The sequence below is a fragment of the Oryctolagus cuniculus genome, chromosome 8 (assembly GCF_051225735.1).
Source record: "Oryctolagus cuniculus isolate XC-2025 breed Fujian yellow rabbit chromosome 8, ASM5122573v1, whole genome shotgun sequence".
NCBI lineage: Eukaryota > Metazoa > Chordata > Mammalia > Lagomorpha > Leporidae > Oryctolagus > Oryctolagus cuniculus.
This window is the reverse complement of record NC_142874.1, coordinates 25364802-25381232: the sequence shown is the minus strand read 5'-3', so window position 1 is coordinate 25381232 and position 16431 is coordinate 25364802. Positions and strand designations below refer to the sequence as shown.

General features: G+C 46.5%; 1 long non-coding RNA gene across 1 annotated transcript; it reads left to right on the top strand.

Annotated features, from left to right (window-relative positions):
* Positions 1-346: 346 nt before the first annotated feature.
* On the top strand, positions 347-7689 carry LOC149124935 (uncharacterized). The gene is made up of 3 exons (XR_016212525.1): positions 347-476; positions 3852-3969; positions 7544-7689. It is a non-coding gene; the product is annotated as an uncharacterized LOC149124935 (long non-coding RNA).
* The last annotated feature ends 8742 nt before the right edge of the window (positions 7690-16431 follow it).

Genomic DNA, 16431 nt, shown 5'->3' with positions numbered 1-16431 from the left:
CCTGCCTGGGCTCAGTTGTTGAATTCTGCAGACCATAAAAAAAAATTAAATGCATTACCCAATTTGATCTGACCAAAGAGATCTCAAAATTTCATGATAAAGCCTTTTCTTGATTAAAAATGTTAAGTACCCAAGCATCTTTCAAATCAGTTGACTCAAGAAAACCCAAAAGCAAATGGAGATTTTAAGAGATATGGCTGATGGCTATTCGTTAAGACCTAAAAATAAAACCCAAGAGTGACTCTGAAAGCTAGTCGCTTAAGTTGAAGAATTTCATTCTGCTTGGTGTAACTTGAATGACATTTTTCGCTACTTAGCTCTTTTTTCTCTCAGGGATAGAGAAAACACTTTCACTGCCCTGTGCACTTGGACTGACATTGTTGTTTGTTTTTAGGCTCCGTGTACCACTTCGACAAGTCGACTTCTTCCTGCATCTCCAGCAACGCTCTGCTTCCAGACCCTTATGAATCAGAGAGGTACTTTCCTCCTTGTGGTTTTCACCATTTGTGTGAGGTGAAACCGCCCCAGTCGGGGGAACTAGCCTACCTCTGGGGCTCTCCTGCCCAGACCAAGCTCCTTGCAAATGTGCCTTTTTCCTCTGCAAGTCCTCCAAGTAAATACGCACATAGTCTGAGCAGAGCCGTTTTGCTTCCATGCAGAATCTGTCCCTGTAGCAGGATTTCTCCACCTGTCCAGCACAGCCCAGCACAGCCCAGTGGCAGTCCCGGGATGCAAGTCTGGCTGGGAAGAAACATGGGCCTGCCACGCCCTGTCCACGTGTGCCTTTGATGTGGGTTAGGGTGCTTTAATTTTTCCCTCCAGGTCCTTGCTTCCCAGAGACAAGCATTGCAAGTACAGACACATATAAGATACAAAAAATAGGAGCAAAATGTATTTCAAAGGTGAGAAAGTGAACACACATATAAGCGTGGGTTACTGCCCATAGAGATAGACCCATCGTGACTGGGTGCTGGGCCAGAGGATTGCCAGAAGGGAGGAGGGGTGGAGGGAGGGGAGACAGAGGACATCTGGCAGCACCTCCAGCCCTGGTCTATGCAGAGAGAGAGAGAGAGAGAGAGAGAGACCGACCCTGTCAGTTGACGGCCTCTTTTAAGAGGGAGGGGATGGTGCCTCTACAGGCATGAAGCCACCTAGGAATTATATGGCACCTCCTCCCCAAGTTCCACCTGGGAGCTTAATGTCCATATTTTTATGGTATCCTCCCTTTAGGGCCCGGATGAAGCAGATGCAACCCTGGAAAGGGGGCATTTTGTTTCACAAGTTGGAGGATAGTATTACAAATGGGGGCTTGTGACTTCCAGCTCAGCAGACCTAAATGAACTTCCTGCCTACCCTGCGTCACCCTTCTTAGGGCTCCAGGGCTGCAGTTTATGCAGCAGTCCCTCTGTCCCCTGGGGAGCACGTCACACTCGCTAAAGCTGTCCCCTACACATCCAGAGCCCTCCTTATCTTCCATGCCCAGCAGAGGGGTCTGGAACCCAAGATAATTTCTTTATCCACTTAAGAAAGGACAGAAGAGAAACAAAGGAGGTGTGAGACACATAAAGATTCCAGCTTGTAAGGGACATATTTCTGATTCTGGAAGCTCACTCCCAGAGTGCCCAGCCTGTGCCATTTCCTCTCACGCCTACGGCACAGCTGAGGTCCCGCTCCCCATGGCTTTTTTCTGCTACCCTGCCTGGGTAGCACTGGGTCTGTTTATAGTAAAGAACTCTCCAAGGTGGGTTTTCTGTCGACTTTGCTCTTTGTAATAAGCATGTATTGCCTCCCATTCCATTTCTATTTCTATTACCATCTCAGAAATAGGGCTCTTCCCTTGTTTGACTAACAGGACTGACTCTACAATGTCACAATGAATAAGTGGCCTCTTTTCTGGACATGAGACTCTGGCCCAGTTACAGAGGGATGTCTGGTCTCTTTGTTAGCCTCAAACAACACAGTCCATAGTTGCATGTGTCCGTCTTTCCTGTTATCATTGTTGTGATGACGCTGCCTAACAGTATCTTGCTAACCACTGCTGCTTTACAAAAGCAAACATTTTCTTTTATGCTCCTGGTCCTATGGGTTGGCTGGAGTTCAGCCTCTTTTGACTGGGACCAACTAGGCTCAGCTGGATTGGGCTGGACTCCAGGCTTCAAGTCGGGTTCAGGTCTGTTTCACATGTCTTCATTCCAAGATTCCGGCTACAGGAGCCGCTGTCCCCTTGGGCATATTCTCCTCCTGGAAACAGTGGGAACTCTGGGGGTGGGCGTAGTGGGGCTGGCAGAGACCTGCCTCACCTCTCAACACCAGACACACAGCATGCAGTCACTTCCGCTGGGCTCCACTGGGGAGCAGGCAGGAAGTCAGAAGGGCAGGGATGTCACTCCCCCACCACCACCAAGATTGCATGGTGCAGGGGCAGGATGTCCTAGGGGTCTCCCAAAAGTTCATGAAGAATTTGTATTGTGAAAAAGCTATGCATGGGGCTCAAAAATGTTTTCCACCAAAATAAACTTATCTTTTAATGCTATTTTTCCACAAATGTTTTGAAGTTCCTTCCTGTACTTCTGTCACAGGGAAAGTAGAGCGCTGGAAGCAATAATTCAATCTTTCATTTCACAAAATAAGCCTAAGGTCCATGTAACAAAAATTATATGTCCAGTTCCTGCCAGGTGCCGGGACATCTACTGCCTTAATAAATTCAGTTCCATAATCGTGAATGCTGTTTTCTGTTAGAAATCAGTGGTTTTCCTGGACAAGGCCACACACTAAATATTTTGGGTGTTTTAGGCCATCTGATTTCTGTTGTAATTACTCCACTCTGCCTTTGTAGCACTAAAGTAGTTGTATACAATGCTAAACAAAATGATATGGCTGTGTTCTAATAAAACTTTATTTACAAAAAGAAGCAACAGCTGCATTTGACCTTGGGTTATAAATAGCTGAGGCCCATTATATAGCCTTTTATTGGGAAGTATTCGTTTCATTTATCTTTTTTTTTTTTTTGTCCCTTTTTCCCCACATCCTCACCAGCATCTGTTGTTGGTAGATTTCTGAATGTGAGCCATTCTAACTGGAGTGAGGTGAAACCTCATTGTGGTTTTGATTTGCATTTTCCTGATTGCTAGTGATCTTGAACATTTTTTCATGTGTCTGTTGGCCATTTGGATTTCCTCTTTTGAAAAATGTCTATTGAGTCCTTGGCCCATCTCTTAAGTGGGTTGTTTGTTTTGATGTTGTGGAGTTTCTTGATCTCTTTGTAGATTCTTGTTATTAACCTTTATCTGTTGCATAGTTTGCAAATATTTTTTCCCATTCTGTCAGTTGCCTCTTTACTTTCCTGTTTCTTTTGCAGTACAGAAACTTCTCAATTTGATGCAAATTTTTATTTATCTTAATAACTGTCATTCTTTCATGTCAAAGATTCATCTTGAGGTTTAATTAGAACAGTCTTTCCCTCCTAGCTGGCACTGACAAACTCGAATATAGTTTTAATGAATATTGGAAAGTTCTTTTACTTGTCCAGTAGGACCATGAAAATTGTCAGTAACTAAAAAGATAAAATTCAACCAAGAAAAAAGAGATCCCCTCGTGTCAAGTGCCAGGCAGCTTTATGAATATGCAATAATCTTATTGGCAAATTTTGAACACCACTCTTAAAAGAGACATAACTGCCACTTCTGCCATTCCCAGTGCTAAAACTTTATAATTTTACTTTCCTTCCTTCTTTGTTGGATTATTATAAGCTGATATTTTGGCTTTGGTAGCCACAACGCCCTTTGTTGGTTGATGTAAAAAGTGACTTATCAAACTAGAAAGTCATTATTCAACCCTCTTTTTCTCTGTAGGGTTTATGTTGCAGAATCTCTCATTTCCAGCGCCGGAGAAGGACTGTTTTCGAAAGTGGCAGTGGGCCCCAATACCGCCATGTCTTTTTATAATGGAGTCCGAATTACACACCAAGAGGTGAGAGGGTGGGAGAGGAAGCTGACGAGATTGGCTGAGGGCTTTGTGCCAGATAGCATTCTTTACTTTCATATTCACCAGAAATATTAAGGAACAAATGGGTTGGCATTTCTATAAAATTGATTGGATAGTTTCCTCTTTTATTTTTTTCTTTTTGAGGCTTAATATTTTTTTACAAGTTCCATTGCTGTTTTATAGAAAGTGTGATGATGTCATAAATCAGGCAATAAGTGCTTTGTGCTGGACCATACCCAGTGTCCAAAAAGAATCAAGCTCCAGTCGGACTGTGTGATAATTAATCTATGAGCTTGGGCAGGGTGCTGTGTAGGGGAAGCCCCTGCTTCTGATTGTGTGAGTCCATCCACTAGCCTACATCTTGTCAGGAGTAAGGGGTTCTAGTGCCAAAAAAAAAAAAAAAAAAAAAAAAAAAAGACTAAAATCAGAAAATTAAAGTGACACAAGCCTTGATACTGTGTCCAACATATATGTGTTTTGGTTTTGTTTCTTCGCCTCCTAAGAGTCTGCTTAAAGGCAAAGTTCAGCTGGGGAGCCTCACCCTTATCTCACTTGGAGGAGTTTGGGACTTAAGCTTGTGTCTGGCACCCACATTGATGCCCCCGCCTTTGCACCAGCAGGGGAAATGCCCGGAGATAGTCACATTATTCTACATTCAGAGCAATTGCACAGCAAAAGATGGTGCTTTGCTCAAACTGGGCTGTGGCCAGGTAGCTGGGGTCCCTATAGAACAATCCAGAAAGTCCCGGAAGTTCAACCTCTGAAAGTAGTTCTGGGAGTTCTGTGCACACGCTGGCAATCAGCCACCTCTGCACACTTATTCCCTTTGAATAAATTTGCTTTTGGCTGGGAAAACAAAAAACAAAGTGAGTAACTCTGAGATAATGCTATGTTACAGGATTAGTGTCCCTTACCTGAAATGCCTGGGACCAGAAGTGTTCTGGGTTTCAGAATATTCCCATATACATATGAGGTGTTTTGGGGTAGGGCCCAGGTCCAAACAGCGAATTCATGTATGCTTCATATACACCTTACACACTTGCCTGGAGGTGTTTTATAGAACATCTTCAGTGCACCCACTCTTTGCAACCTGTCACATGCGGTGAGGTGTGGAATTTTCCATTTGTGGCATTGTGTTAGCACTAAACAGTTTAGCATTTGGGAGCATTTCAGATTTCAGGTTAGGGATGCTTAGCCTGAGTTTATTTATTTAAATATTTTACAGAAAGGAAACAGAAGCTTAAAGAGGTTAAGCAACTTGGCCAAGGTCACAAATCCAGTAACAAACAGTGCAGGCGCTCCCTGTGTGGTATTATAAAGATGAATGAAACTCCCTCCTGGCCCTCATGAAATTTAGATTCTGTGGAGGAGATAGGAAAAATTCATTAACTGTCTTGAGCCATTTTGCATTGCTAGCAACAACAACAACAAATAAAAAACCACTGAGGCTCGGTAATTTACAAAGCAAAGAGGCTTGTGACTCTGGTGGCTACAGGGGGCTGAACAACGTGGTACCTACATCCTGGTGATAGACTCTGGGCTGCACCACTCATGACAGAGAAATGGAAAGAGAATCAGCCACACACAAAAGGAGGCTCCCTTTAACAACCGTTCTCTCCGGAACTAGCCTGGGCCTGCGTGTCCTCCAAGAGCAAACCACCGCAGGGCCCGTTTAGGCCTTACTTCTTAAAGTTCCCAACACCTCAGCACTGCCACCCTGAACCCTCCGGGGAACCAACACATCCAGACCAAAGCAACAGCCATTAACAGTGTAAGGTGCATGAGACCAAGGGTCCCGTCCTGACATGACGTGGCCGGGCTGGAATCGTAAGATCCATGAGGATTCTGTGCACTCTTGACAACTGCTGGGTTGGACCCTGGTACCTAGAACAATATCTGACACGTGATCGTCACTCAGTGAGTGCCCACTGAGTAACTGTCACATACAGATAAAGGCATGGTTGTGATGGAGAGGCAGGAGGGATGGTCCGCCTCCAAGAGTAAGCAGTTCTGTACGAAAATACAGTCCTGTTGGCACCAGGAGGCTGTTGGGCCGGCATGCCCAGGTCCTGGGGGTGCTGGCTGGGAGTACTTTGGAGAGAGAAAGCCTCATGGTTGCCCTGCGGGTGGCGAATCCTGTTGTAGGTAGGAGAGTACACTGGTCCTCATCGGGGACTGTCTGCTAGTCATGCTGATGGCCCACCTGGGGCACAGATGCAGGACGTCTTGCAACCCCTTTGTTCCTGGTTCCACCGGATGCTCTTACTTTGCCTCTTCTTTTGCCTCATTTTCTTTGCCCACTTTTTCGTTTGCACATTTGTGCTGCCCCCCCCCCCGCCCGGGAGGGGCCTCCTCTATATCCACGGAGATGCTCATAGCTTCTTCAGCCACTCCAACCTGGGGCCTGGGGCGTTCCTGGGCATGGCTGGGCACAGCAGAGATGCTCCCAGCACGCCAGAGGGGCCCTGGAGAGCTGCAGGATGCAGCCTGGTTGATCACGAAGGCAAATTCAGTGTCGGGGCTGGAGGGGGGCAGAATTTTAGCAAGGTCCCTGCTGGTGAGGGACATCACCACAATAGCTCCTCGGCCAGGCATTCAGGAAAAGAACAAGTGGCCTTTGTCTACTTTTTAAGATTTTATTTATTTATTTATTTATTTGAAAGGCAGAGTTACAGAGAGGTGGGGGGAGGGGGTTCTTCCATCCATTGGTTCACTCCCCAGTGGCTGCAACGACTGGAGCTGTGCAGATCTGAAGCCGGGAACCAGGAGCTTCTTTGTGGTCTCCCACATGGGTACAGAGGCCCACCCAAGGACTTGAACCATCTTTTACTGCTTTCCCAGGCCATAGCAGAGAGCTGGATCAAAAGTGGAACAGCTGGGACTCAAACTGGCACTCATATGGGGATGCTGGCACTGCAGGTGGTGGCTTTATCCGTTACGCCATAGCACTGGTTGGTCCCTTGTCTACTTTTAAGTCAGCTTATCTGGTTATACTTTTGTCTGTCTTTATAAGGGACATAAAAACGTCAATCAATAGTAAACTGAACTGCCCATATATGTCATTTGCACCATCAGTATGTGGAGAACCGCATTAATTTTTTTAAATTTATTTTATTTATTTATTTGAAACGCAGAGTTAGAAAAAGAGAGGGAGAGACAGAAAAAGAGGGATCTTCCATCCACTGGCTCATTCCCCAAATGGATGCAATTGTCCAGGCTGGGCCAAACGGAAGCCGGGAGCCAAAAACTCTGTCCAGGTCTCCCATGTAGGTGGCATGGGCTCAAGCAGTTAGGCCATCTTCCACTGCTTTCCCATGTGCAGTAGCAGGGAGCTGGATCAGAAGTGGAGCAGCTAGGATTTGAACCGGAGCCCATGTGGGATGCGGGCACCACAAGCGGAAGCTTTACCTGCTGCTCTACAATGCCAGCCCATATTAAGTTTTCCATGTCTTTGACACTAAGATTATGAAGTTGAAGGACATACGAGTTAGTGTCTCCAATGTTTTTGAGCCCCTGGGAGGAGGAGCCTCTTGGACACTTGCTATCTTCTTCTCTGCAGGTTGACAGCAGGGACTGGGTCCTTAATGGGAACACCCTCTCCCTCGATGAAGAAACGGTCATTGATGTGCCTGAGCCCTATAACCACGTATCCAAGTACTGTGCCTCCTTGGGACACAAGGCGAATCCCTCCTTCACTCCAAACTGCGTCTATGATATGTAAGTATGACGCCAGTGCTGGGGTGGCTCTGGGGCCACAGGGCCCTGAGGGGTGGGGGGTGTGGAAAAGATGTCTCCTGCCCCATCAGAACCACTGAGCGTCCTCCACCTCATGCCACAGGGTACTGATTCGAAGCTCAGAACCCAAACAGCCCCATTTCGCAGCCTTGGCAAGTTAAGAAATACAAAGGGCTTCAAAGGGGAGAAATGCTATGGAAATTCCATACTGAGTGGCTGCTGTCTTTTTGGCTGCCTTCTTTGTCCATCAACTTTCTCATTCTGGAAAATTAAGCATAGTGTTGTTGGGAATAATGGTAAAGCTCAAAGTTATTCTGCTCCTGGAGACAATTACAGAACTCTTTCATGATGTGGAAGCAGGGAGGAAAATCAAACCTAAGCCCAGGGCATGAGGTCTCAGTGTTGGAAGAGACTGGTCAAATCCGAGTCCCTATAGTTGGTAACAAAACAGAATGGCACATGCCGCAGTATAGATGAGACCTGAAAACATAACACATGGCAAAAGGATCCAGCTGCAGAGCGGCACTTGTTGTGTGACGCTGTTTACAGGAAATGTCCACAATAGGACATCTGAAGAGAGTGTAGATCGTGCTTTCCTAGCACTGGAAGGGGGGCGATGAGAGGTGTCTGTTGATGGGTAGAGGATTTCACTTTGTGGGGATTAGACTTTGTAAGATTAGATCATGGGGATGGTGGCACAACTGTTGAATATTTAAGCATCATACTCTTTTCCATTTCACAAAGGTGAATGTATGATGTGTGACTTATGTCTTAAGGTGGTCGTTAAAAATATTAATAATCTGACTCCTACCCTCTGTTGGAGTTTGAGCCTTCTCTTCCATCTGCTCATTGAATCTCTGCTTGGAAACCTCCACAGGTTAGGGGGGATTGTTATTATCTGCAGAGGCAGCTGTCCCAGCAAATGAAACAGATATGAAATTAGCTTTGGCTCAGAGGACTAGCAAGTTCTTTATAGTAAGCCCAAATGACATCCAGCCCTCAACACTGATTGTGTCCCTTTCTCTCCTGCCCCCTGTGTCAACCTGTCTTCTACAAGGTAGCCCTCCAAGTAGTTGAGTAGTTTTCATGTGCTCCCTGGATGTTCTCATTCCAAAGCCAAGCATCTCTGGCTGTTCTCAAAAGCATACAGCTGGGACTTTGTACCATCGCCATCTTTCTCCTTAGCTTGGCCGGAGGATGCCAATAATGCCTGGGAGCTGATGAGCTGTGTGCAACCCTCTCTGTGCAGCTATAGCTTGCGGCCCTCAGTCATCCCACTTGTTAGCATAGGCAAGAGCAGATCGTGTGCACTTCATCTGGAGGAAAATTGCCTGGATTTGGAGGTTCCTCAAGAATGTTCCTTCTCGCGTCTCTGAGATGGCTGAAAAAATCATCTGGCAGCGCCTTGCTCTGCTTGGCAGCCAGTAACGAGCACTGGAGCTGCATCTTCTGTTTAAAGGGCAAAGGACATGTGTCATGTGGAGTGAAACTGACACGGTTACTAACCCCAAGGCACCCATGGCCAATGTGGATAAGGCCAGAGCATCATTCCAAGCTGTGCTCAGCTTAACAGCAACCTTTTTAAAGCAATAGTAACTAAACAGCATTATTGCTGCTTAAGCTGCTCCGGCCCGTCCTGTGATTTCATTGCAAGGACACGATCTTTCTCACCAAAAGAAAAAGACCATGGGACCCAAGAGAAGGTCTCATTATGCAAAATTACATATCTGTACTCAGGAGGTCTTGATTTTGTTGCTTTCTTTGTTTGCAAGTTCAGTGTGACCAAATATTAGTCATCTGAGATCATGGAAAGACTACATGAACAACAGCCAAATACCAATTCATGACATTCACTTCTGAAATCATTGGCATTGTTATATGTGCTTTAACCTAAAGCAATACTCTGTAAGCTGTTTTATGAGGCTACTTCAAAATGTTCACAGGATTAAAAGATAAGCTTGTTTTGTGCAAACAATTTTGAAATCTATGTGTAGTTTTTTTCCTAATATACATTTTTTAAATTTTTTTAAAAGATTTATTTTATTTATTTGAAAGACAGGGTTATGAGAGAGGTAGAGACAGAGAGAGAGAGGTCTTCCATCCGCTGGTTCACTCTCCATGTGGCCACAACAGCCAGAGCTGAGCTCATCTGAAGCCAGGAGCTTCCGCCATATCTCCCACATAGGTGCCAGGGAGATTGGGCCATCTTCTACTGCTTTGCCAGGCACATTAGCAGGGAGCTGGATTGGGAGTGGAGCAGCCGGGACTCAAACTGGCACCCATATGGGATGCCGGCACTGCAGGCTGGAGCTTTAACCTGCTATGCCACAGCACCGGCCCCTAATATACATTTTCTATGCGTTCTTCCAGACCACTTCATATTCATGAGTTTCAAAATATTTTGCACCAAAATAAACATATCTTCAATTCTATTTTCCATGAACTTTTTGAAGTACCCTCAAAACTGTGGTCTTGTGCAAAATGTCACATGGGACATCCGGGAGCTAATTTCCCAGCTGTGCATGTGGGTGAGGGGCCGACAAGGAGCCAAGCCCCTTGGCACAGAGGTTTGACTCTGCGGCTGACCGTGCAGCTCACATTCACTGAGCACCGCTAGCAGGTGCCCTGCCCACTGTGAGTCCTGCGTTGCCTACCCCTCCTGAGGCCACTGCCCCATCTTCCCAGATCCCAGGCGAGGAAACACTGGCCTCCTAAGCACTCTGCCTAAGTGCTCTTAGCCATTGCTGCGCCTTGGTGCCTTCTTCAAGAACCATCACTTGAAACCGAGTTCGCTCTTTTCAGCCTGCCCATTATCTACCCTCCGAAAATAATGACAATGAGCAAGAAAATGAAAATATGAGGGAATCCTCAGAGAAGACTTAGGCCCAGAAATTCAACACAGGACTATTTTCAATGTTTTGGAAGGCTACCCAGAGCTCTGTTTCAGGAGTGCTATTTTTTATACTGCACTAGAAATATGGTGTAAATTGTGATGAGATATTTTAATTTAAAGACAAAGAGTTGTAATTTTAATGAGGAATTCCTGAGTCCCTGGGTCAGGCATCTCCTTTGCAATGGAGCACAGCCTGGTCATTCTGTACACTTGCACACTCACACACACACACTTGTGTGCTCACACACATGCATGTTCACATACTCATGCATACGCACACATTCTGACACATGTATGTGTTCACACACTTGCATGCTCACACTCTCACAGATGTCTACACACAGACATGCTCACATATGTGCATGTTCATATACTCATGCAAACATGTTGACACATGCATGCTCACATGCATGTAAGCTTACACACATGCACACTCACACTCATATACATGCTCACACACGTAGTGATGAGCGCTAGCTAAGTCCTCACTTTGTACCGGGCGCCATGTGAAGTGCTTGCCATTTGTGACCCCATCTTTCACCCCGGAGATGCTGTACAGTAAGTATTGCCAGGATCTTGCAGGTGACAACAGTGTGATTCAGATACAAGGCAGGCTGCCCAAGAGCACACAGTTCTCATGTGTAGAACCAGCACTCACCCCACAGCCATCTGACCCCAAGTTAAGTGACTTTCCAGGAAACATGAAACCAAAGTAAGATGGACAGAGCACCCCGTGTGGCACTGAGTAGAGGCTGTTCCTTTGCATACTGTATGGTAAAATGTGTCTGGGAGCCACAGACACACTCCCTGCCACTCCACGTCAGGGCCCGGAACTGACCTTCTGGTTCAAAAGGTGATTGGAAATGAAAGAGATGTATTTGACCAGATGCATACAAAGCCAAGCTGGTTCCTTTCCATCTCAGCATCTGCGGGTGAGCTCAGTCTATTTTTACCAGCCTCTCCTGTGGGGGGCTGTGCTGGGGACTGGGGCTGACTGAGAGCCTTTGGCAGCAGCTGACGTTGGTCATGGCCTTGACCCCACTTCTGGTTCTGCGAGAGAGTTTGTTACAGGGATGAGACACTGCTCCCTTTGCAGGGTGCTTCCCAGGGAAATGCTAAAAAAGCAGATTGGCAGAGAAGTGCAGACCTGCCTCTTGGAAAGAAATCTTCATCTGCTTTTATGCATCCTCTATGTAGATGGGGGGAAAGATGGGATTTTTTGTTTTGAAGATCCAAAAGCTGGGATTTTAGAAAGAAGCAGGGTTGTTTCAGTCCTAAGACACCAGCAAAGCCTTCACCCCGAGGTACAGCCAGGTAAGCTGATGCTACCAGCCATGTTAGCATCTGCTGCCAAACAGAAGAGCTGAAATGCTGATGGGATCACTGGCTCTGATTTTCTAATTAAGGAGAGATGTTTGTGGTTGACCCTGGTTGCTGGTTTTACAAAATACAGAGGGCCATGTGTGCTCAAAAACATAGAGCAGTGCTTTTCAAACTTGAACATGCCAGTGCATCACCTGGGAGTGTGGTTACAATGCAGGCTGCAACCCCGTGGGCCTAGAGTAGGGCTGGGGGGCTCTGTGTCCCACCAGGTCCCGGGGGAGTGGAAGCCAGCTGCCCTGCGGACTGCACTTTGCATCCACACCTGTGGCGGCCAGGGAGGAGCACGTAGGTGATTGCCTTCTGCCCCAGCCTGGCCCCAGGAATGACCATGTGCCTCTTCCTGCTCAGGTTTGTCCACCCCCGCTTTGGGCCCATCAAATGCATCCGCACCTTGCGAGCGGTGGAGGCTGACGAGGAGCTCACGGTCGCCTACGGCTATGACCACAGTCCCCCTGGCAAGAGTGGGCCTGAAGCCCCCGAGTGGTACCAGGTGGAGCTAAAAGCCTTCCAGGCCACCCAGCAAAAGTGAAAGGCCTGGTCCCGGGGTTCCAGAGACCTGGCACAAGAAACTTGGATCTATGCACTACGATTCTCCGACAATGGGACAGCCAGGGACTGCTCGTGCTGCACCATCACATCCTCTCGGGCTGCGTTAGCAGCGACGCTCTTGCACACTAACTAGGTCTGACTGCATTACTCATACCAGATTTAAAATTAGCTAGCCTTGCAGCAACATCCTACTGAGAGGTTTCGTGGAGCACTCGACCTACGACGGCGTGACGTTCGGTGGTGGTTCGGGTCTAAATCTGTCCCAAATTCAGAGATGCCAAATGATCAGACTGAAAATGGGAGATGGGGCTTTTCGGTCATGTGTCATCAGTGGTTTGTTTTTTTTTTTTTTTTTTCCCTCCGGCCAATGCAGATTGCATTCTCACACTTGCATCTGCGCCGTGTGGGAAATAGAGAATGATTACATCTGTATTCTCTAAATGTAGTATAATTTGCCTTCTAACCTTTGATCTGTATCTTGCAATAGACTGGCTTTGTTTTTTTCCTAGTACACAGAAGCCCTCTTTTTGGGTCATTTCAATTCTCAGTCCTGTTCCCTGTCTTAGCTATCCTCCCGGATGGATGATGAGAGAAACCTTCCAAACAGATTTTGTGTCACTGGGAGTGCGTAGGTCTTTCTGGCTCTTTGTTTCATTATTACACCCTAATATAAAGTACTGGCTCATAGAGCCAGGAGTTGTTATTATAGAATTATTATTCTCACATGTAAACAAAGATATCTTTGCTTTAAGATGTGGGAAGAAATGAATTTACTTCGTTTGCATTAAGTTATGGGAGAGTTGTAATATATACTTTAAGAAAGAAGAGAGGACTATTAGTATTTCTAAGCAGTAACTGTGGCAATTTTGCAATATCTTCAATAGTGTTAGTCATTTTTTTTCTCCTTGGGGACACATTAAATGTACATAACATAGCGCAGTCTGGCTTGTGGCACAGTGCATTGAACTCAAAAGTCAAATAGCAAACTTGAGTTCTAACACAGAATTCAAACAACAAGTTTTAAATCAATACTGTTAAGGCAGACATACTGATCTCTAGGTACAAATCAAACCTTACTCTTGCTCATTGTAATTTCAAAACTGACTTGCTTCAAAGCATTATAAACTGAGAGTTAGCACCTGTGTAGTTGACAGCAGCAGTATCAATAGCCTTTCAGCCATCTTTGCAAGCCATGTGTAATCACAACTGCAGAAATAAGGAGAAAACCCTTGTTTTTTAGTTTAGCACATTAGATTGATAACATAGCTGGGATGGCTCTGAATGAATCCGGAACGCTTGGTTTTCAATAAGCAGTGCACCACATGCCACCGATTTGGAGCTGCGTCTTCTTTAGATGCTGCGATGAGGTCTCAGGAAGGGCTTGCTCTGACCTGCAGCCGTCAGCAGTGGCCATCTGTCGCCCCCAGTCGGTTTGGCCTTGAAAGCCAGTCGGTTTGGCCTTCCAAGCTGTAGCCCACAGTGAGCTCCTGCTGATGGGAGAAGTATGGCTGGGAGCGGTGGAGGAATCAGGAGACAGGGAAAAGAGAGTTTGCTAGCTCTTGTCGGTAAGACAGTGCTCTTAGGAAGCCTTTAATAGAAGAGCGTGATCCAGGGCAGCCGGCAACTTGGAGGTCAGGTATCCCAGGGGCGGGGAAAAGGGTTGCGGCCTGCAGGGTTCACCCCTCAAGGCAGTGACCGAGCGGTCCATCTAGTCTTTTCAAGGCCAGGCTTCCTGGACGCCCGGCTGTGTGCTTTGGAGCTAGGTGGTGGGGGATTCGGGGAGATCCAGCTGGATTCCTGTTTGTATGCTTAAGCTGATGGTTCACAGTACAAGAGGGAGTCTTCAGGGCTTCCAGGAAGGGCTCCTGCAAAAGGAACTGCATGGGGTTTTTAGCTCAAAAGGCAGCAGGGTAGGATCGCTTCTATTCTGTAGAAAGAGATTGTTCTGTAATCTGTGGCAGACGGACGGAGTCTCTGGACTTGGATTCTGATAGGTGTTTTTATTTAAAGGTATCCCAAAGTGAGTGACAGGAGGAAGTAGGCCCAGTCAGGGGTCCTCAGAGCCAGGCCAGGGAGAGAGGTCGGAGAGAGCAGGGTGCAGGTTAGACCTGTGACACAGCCGTCTGTGGTCTCCCATGGTCACGGCCATGCTGGGATATAATTTCTATCCCAGAAGGGTACTCTAGTGATCCCCTTGAAATGCAATTAGAACAAAATTTTTGGATCAAAGGGATTGAAGATGGTTAGGAGTCCCGAAGTAAAATGATCAATTCTTCCAATTACATATTGAATGAAAACACTCAGCTTACAACCAGGCCATGTGTCTATGACCTCCAGGTAATTTGGAGGCAAGAGGACACCCACGCTGAGCCTCTCTCTGACTTTCTGCCTGATTCTCCACACTTCCTGCTCGCCTTTTCCCAGCCCCGGCTCTTTCTTCTTCTCTCTCCTCCCACACAAGGAAGCCTAAGTTTCTAGGTGGAACCCTAGCCCAGCCAGACTCCCCCATTCCCAACTCTCCAGGCAAGTTGCTCTCCTCTCTTGTGGTCTGTGTCTCCAGCACTCACTTGCTCTCTCTCTCTCTCTCTTCCTCTCTCTTCCAGACCTTTCTGTGCGAACCTTCCTCCAGTTGCTCTCTACCCCTGAGTGATGCTGTCACACCTGCTGTCCCCCACCACACCTCCCCTCATGCACGCACATTCCACTTTGCACAGGTGGGAACTGAGGGGCCCTGAGATCTGCTGTGTTGTGCAGGTAGGGAAAGAAGTGGAGAGGGCCAGGGTTTCAGAAGGAGTTGACTGCTGGGGAAAGACCAGTGTGGTCCTTGTTTGAACCAAAGTGTGAGTGGAACAGCCTCAGAATGACGAGCTTTTCACCCACTGTAGGAGGAGCTGTGTCAGGAAGCAGCTGACTCCGCATCCGGGTCACCGCAGGGATGTGCAGGAGCCCACGTGGTGGGGAGTAGAGATGTGAGTCTATACACTCCTAAACAACAGCATTGTCCTGGAGATTCACTCAGAGCTGTCTCAGTCCAATCCTGCATGACTAGATCTTCCCATAGCATCTTTTCTAGAACGAACTACTATCTCATGGTAGAGTTAGGACTAGGACGTAACCTGGAGGAGCATGTCCCAGCTGGACATTGAATGGACTCACAAACGCCACAGGAGGACTGAATGTCCGACTCACAGGAAGGATGAGATGCGAAGGCCACAGAGGAGGAGGACTTGGGTTTTGTAGGACCTACTCTTGTTTCAACCCGCTTCACCCCCACAGCCCAACCTGAGCAACCAGGAAGGAAATTTGTTTTCACGACCTCTCTGAACCTGCCTGGGACTATAAAGCTATTGGCCCTGGGGTTCTTCATGCTTGAAAATCGATTTCCTTCTCTCCAACAACCCAAAAAGGCCAAGAAGACCACACGTCGGCATGCACAGCGTGGAAAAGTGATGATCCAAATCTCCTTCATTGTGAACAGTGAGCTACAGGGTTATCTTGGGGAGACAGTACTGACGCTTTTAGTAACTTTCATGGAATATACAGAAATTTCAATCGCTCATCTCGAAATGCATTTAAAATCTTCCAAGAGGGTAGAGGTACAGTTTTCCATTTTTTTGGGTTTAAAACAGTTGCCTCGAGTTTCTGTCTTAAGAGTAGTGATTTAATAGACTCGTGACATCTTTTGTTTTAGAAAAACAAGCAAAACTACGTTGCAAGACTGATAGTTGTAATGTTTATTTGCCACAGATCAAAGGTTCACAAAATCTATTAAAATTGCAACCACTTGAGGTACCTCGATAGTTTTTTGTTTGTTTTTTTCTTTGAACTTTCAGGAATTTGGAGGCTTTTTTACTTTAAAAATACTAAATTTCAATAATTTCCTTTTG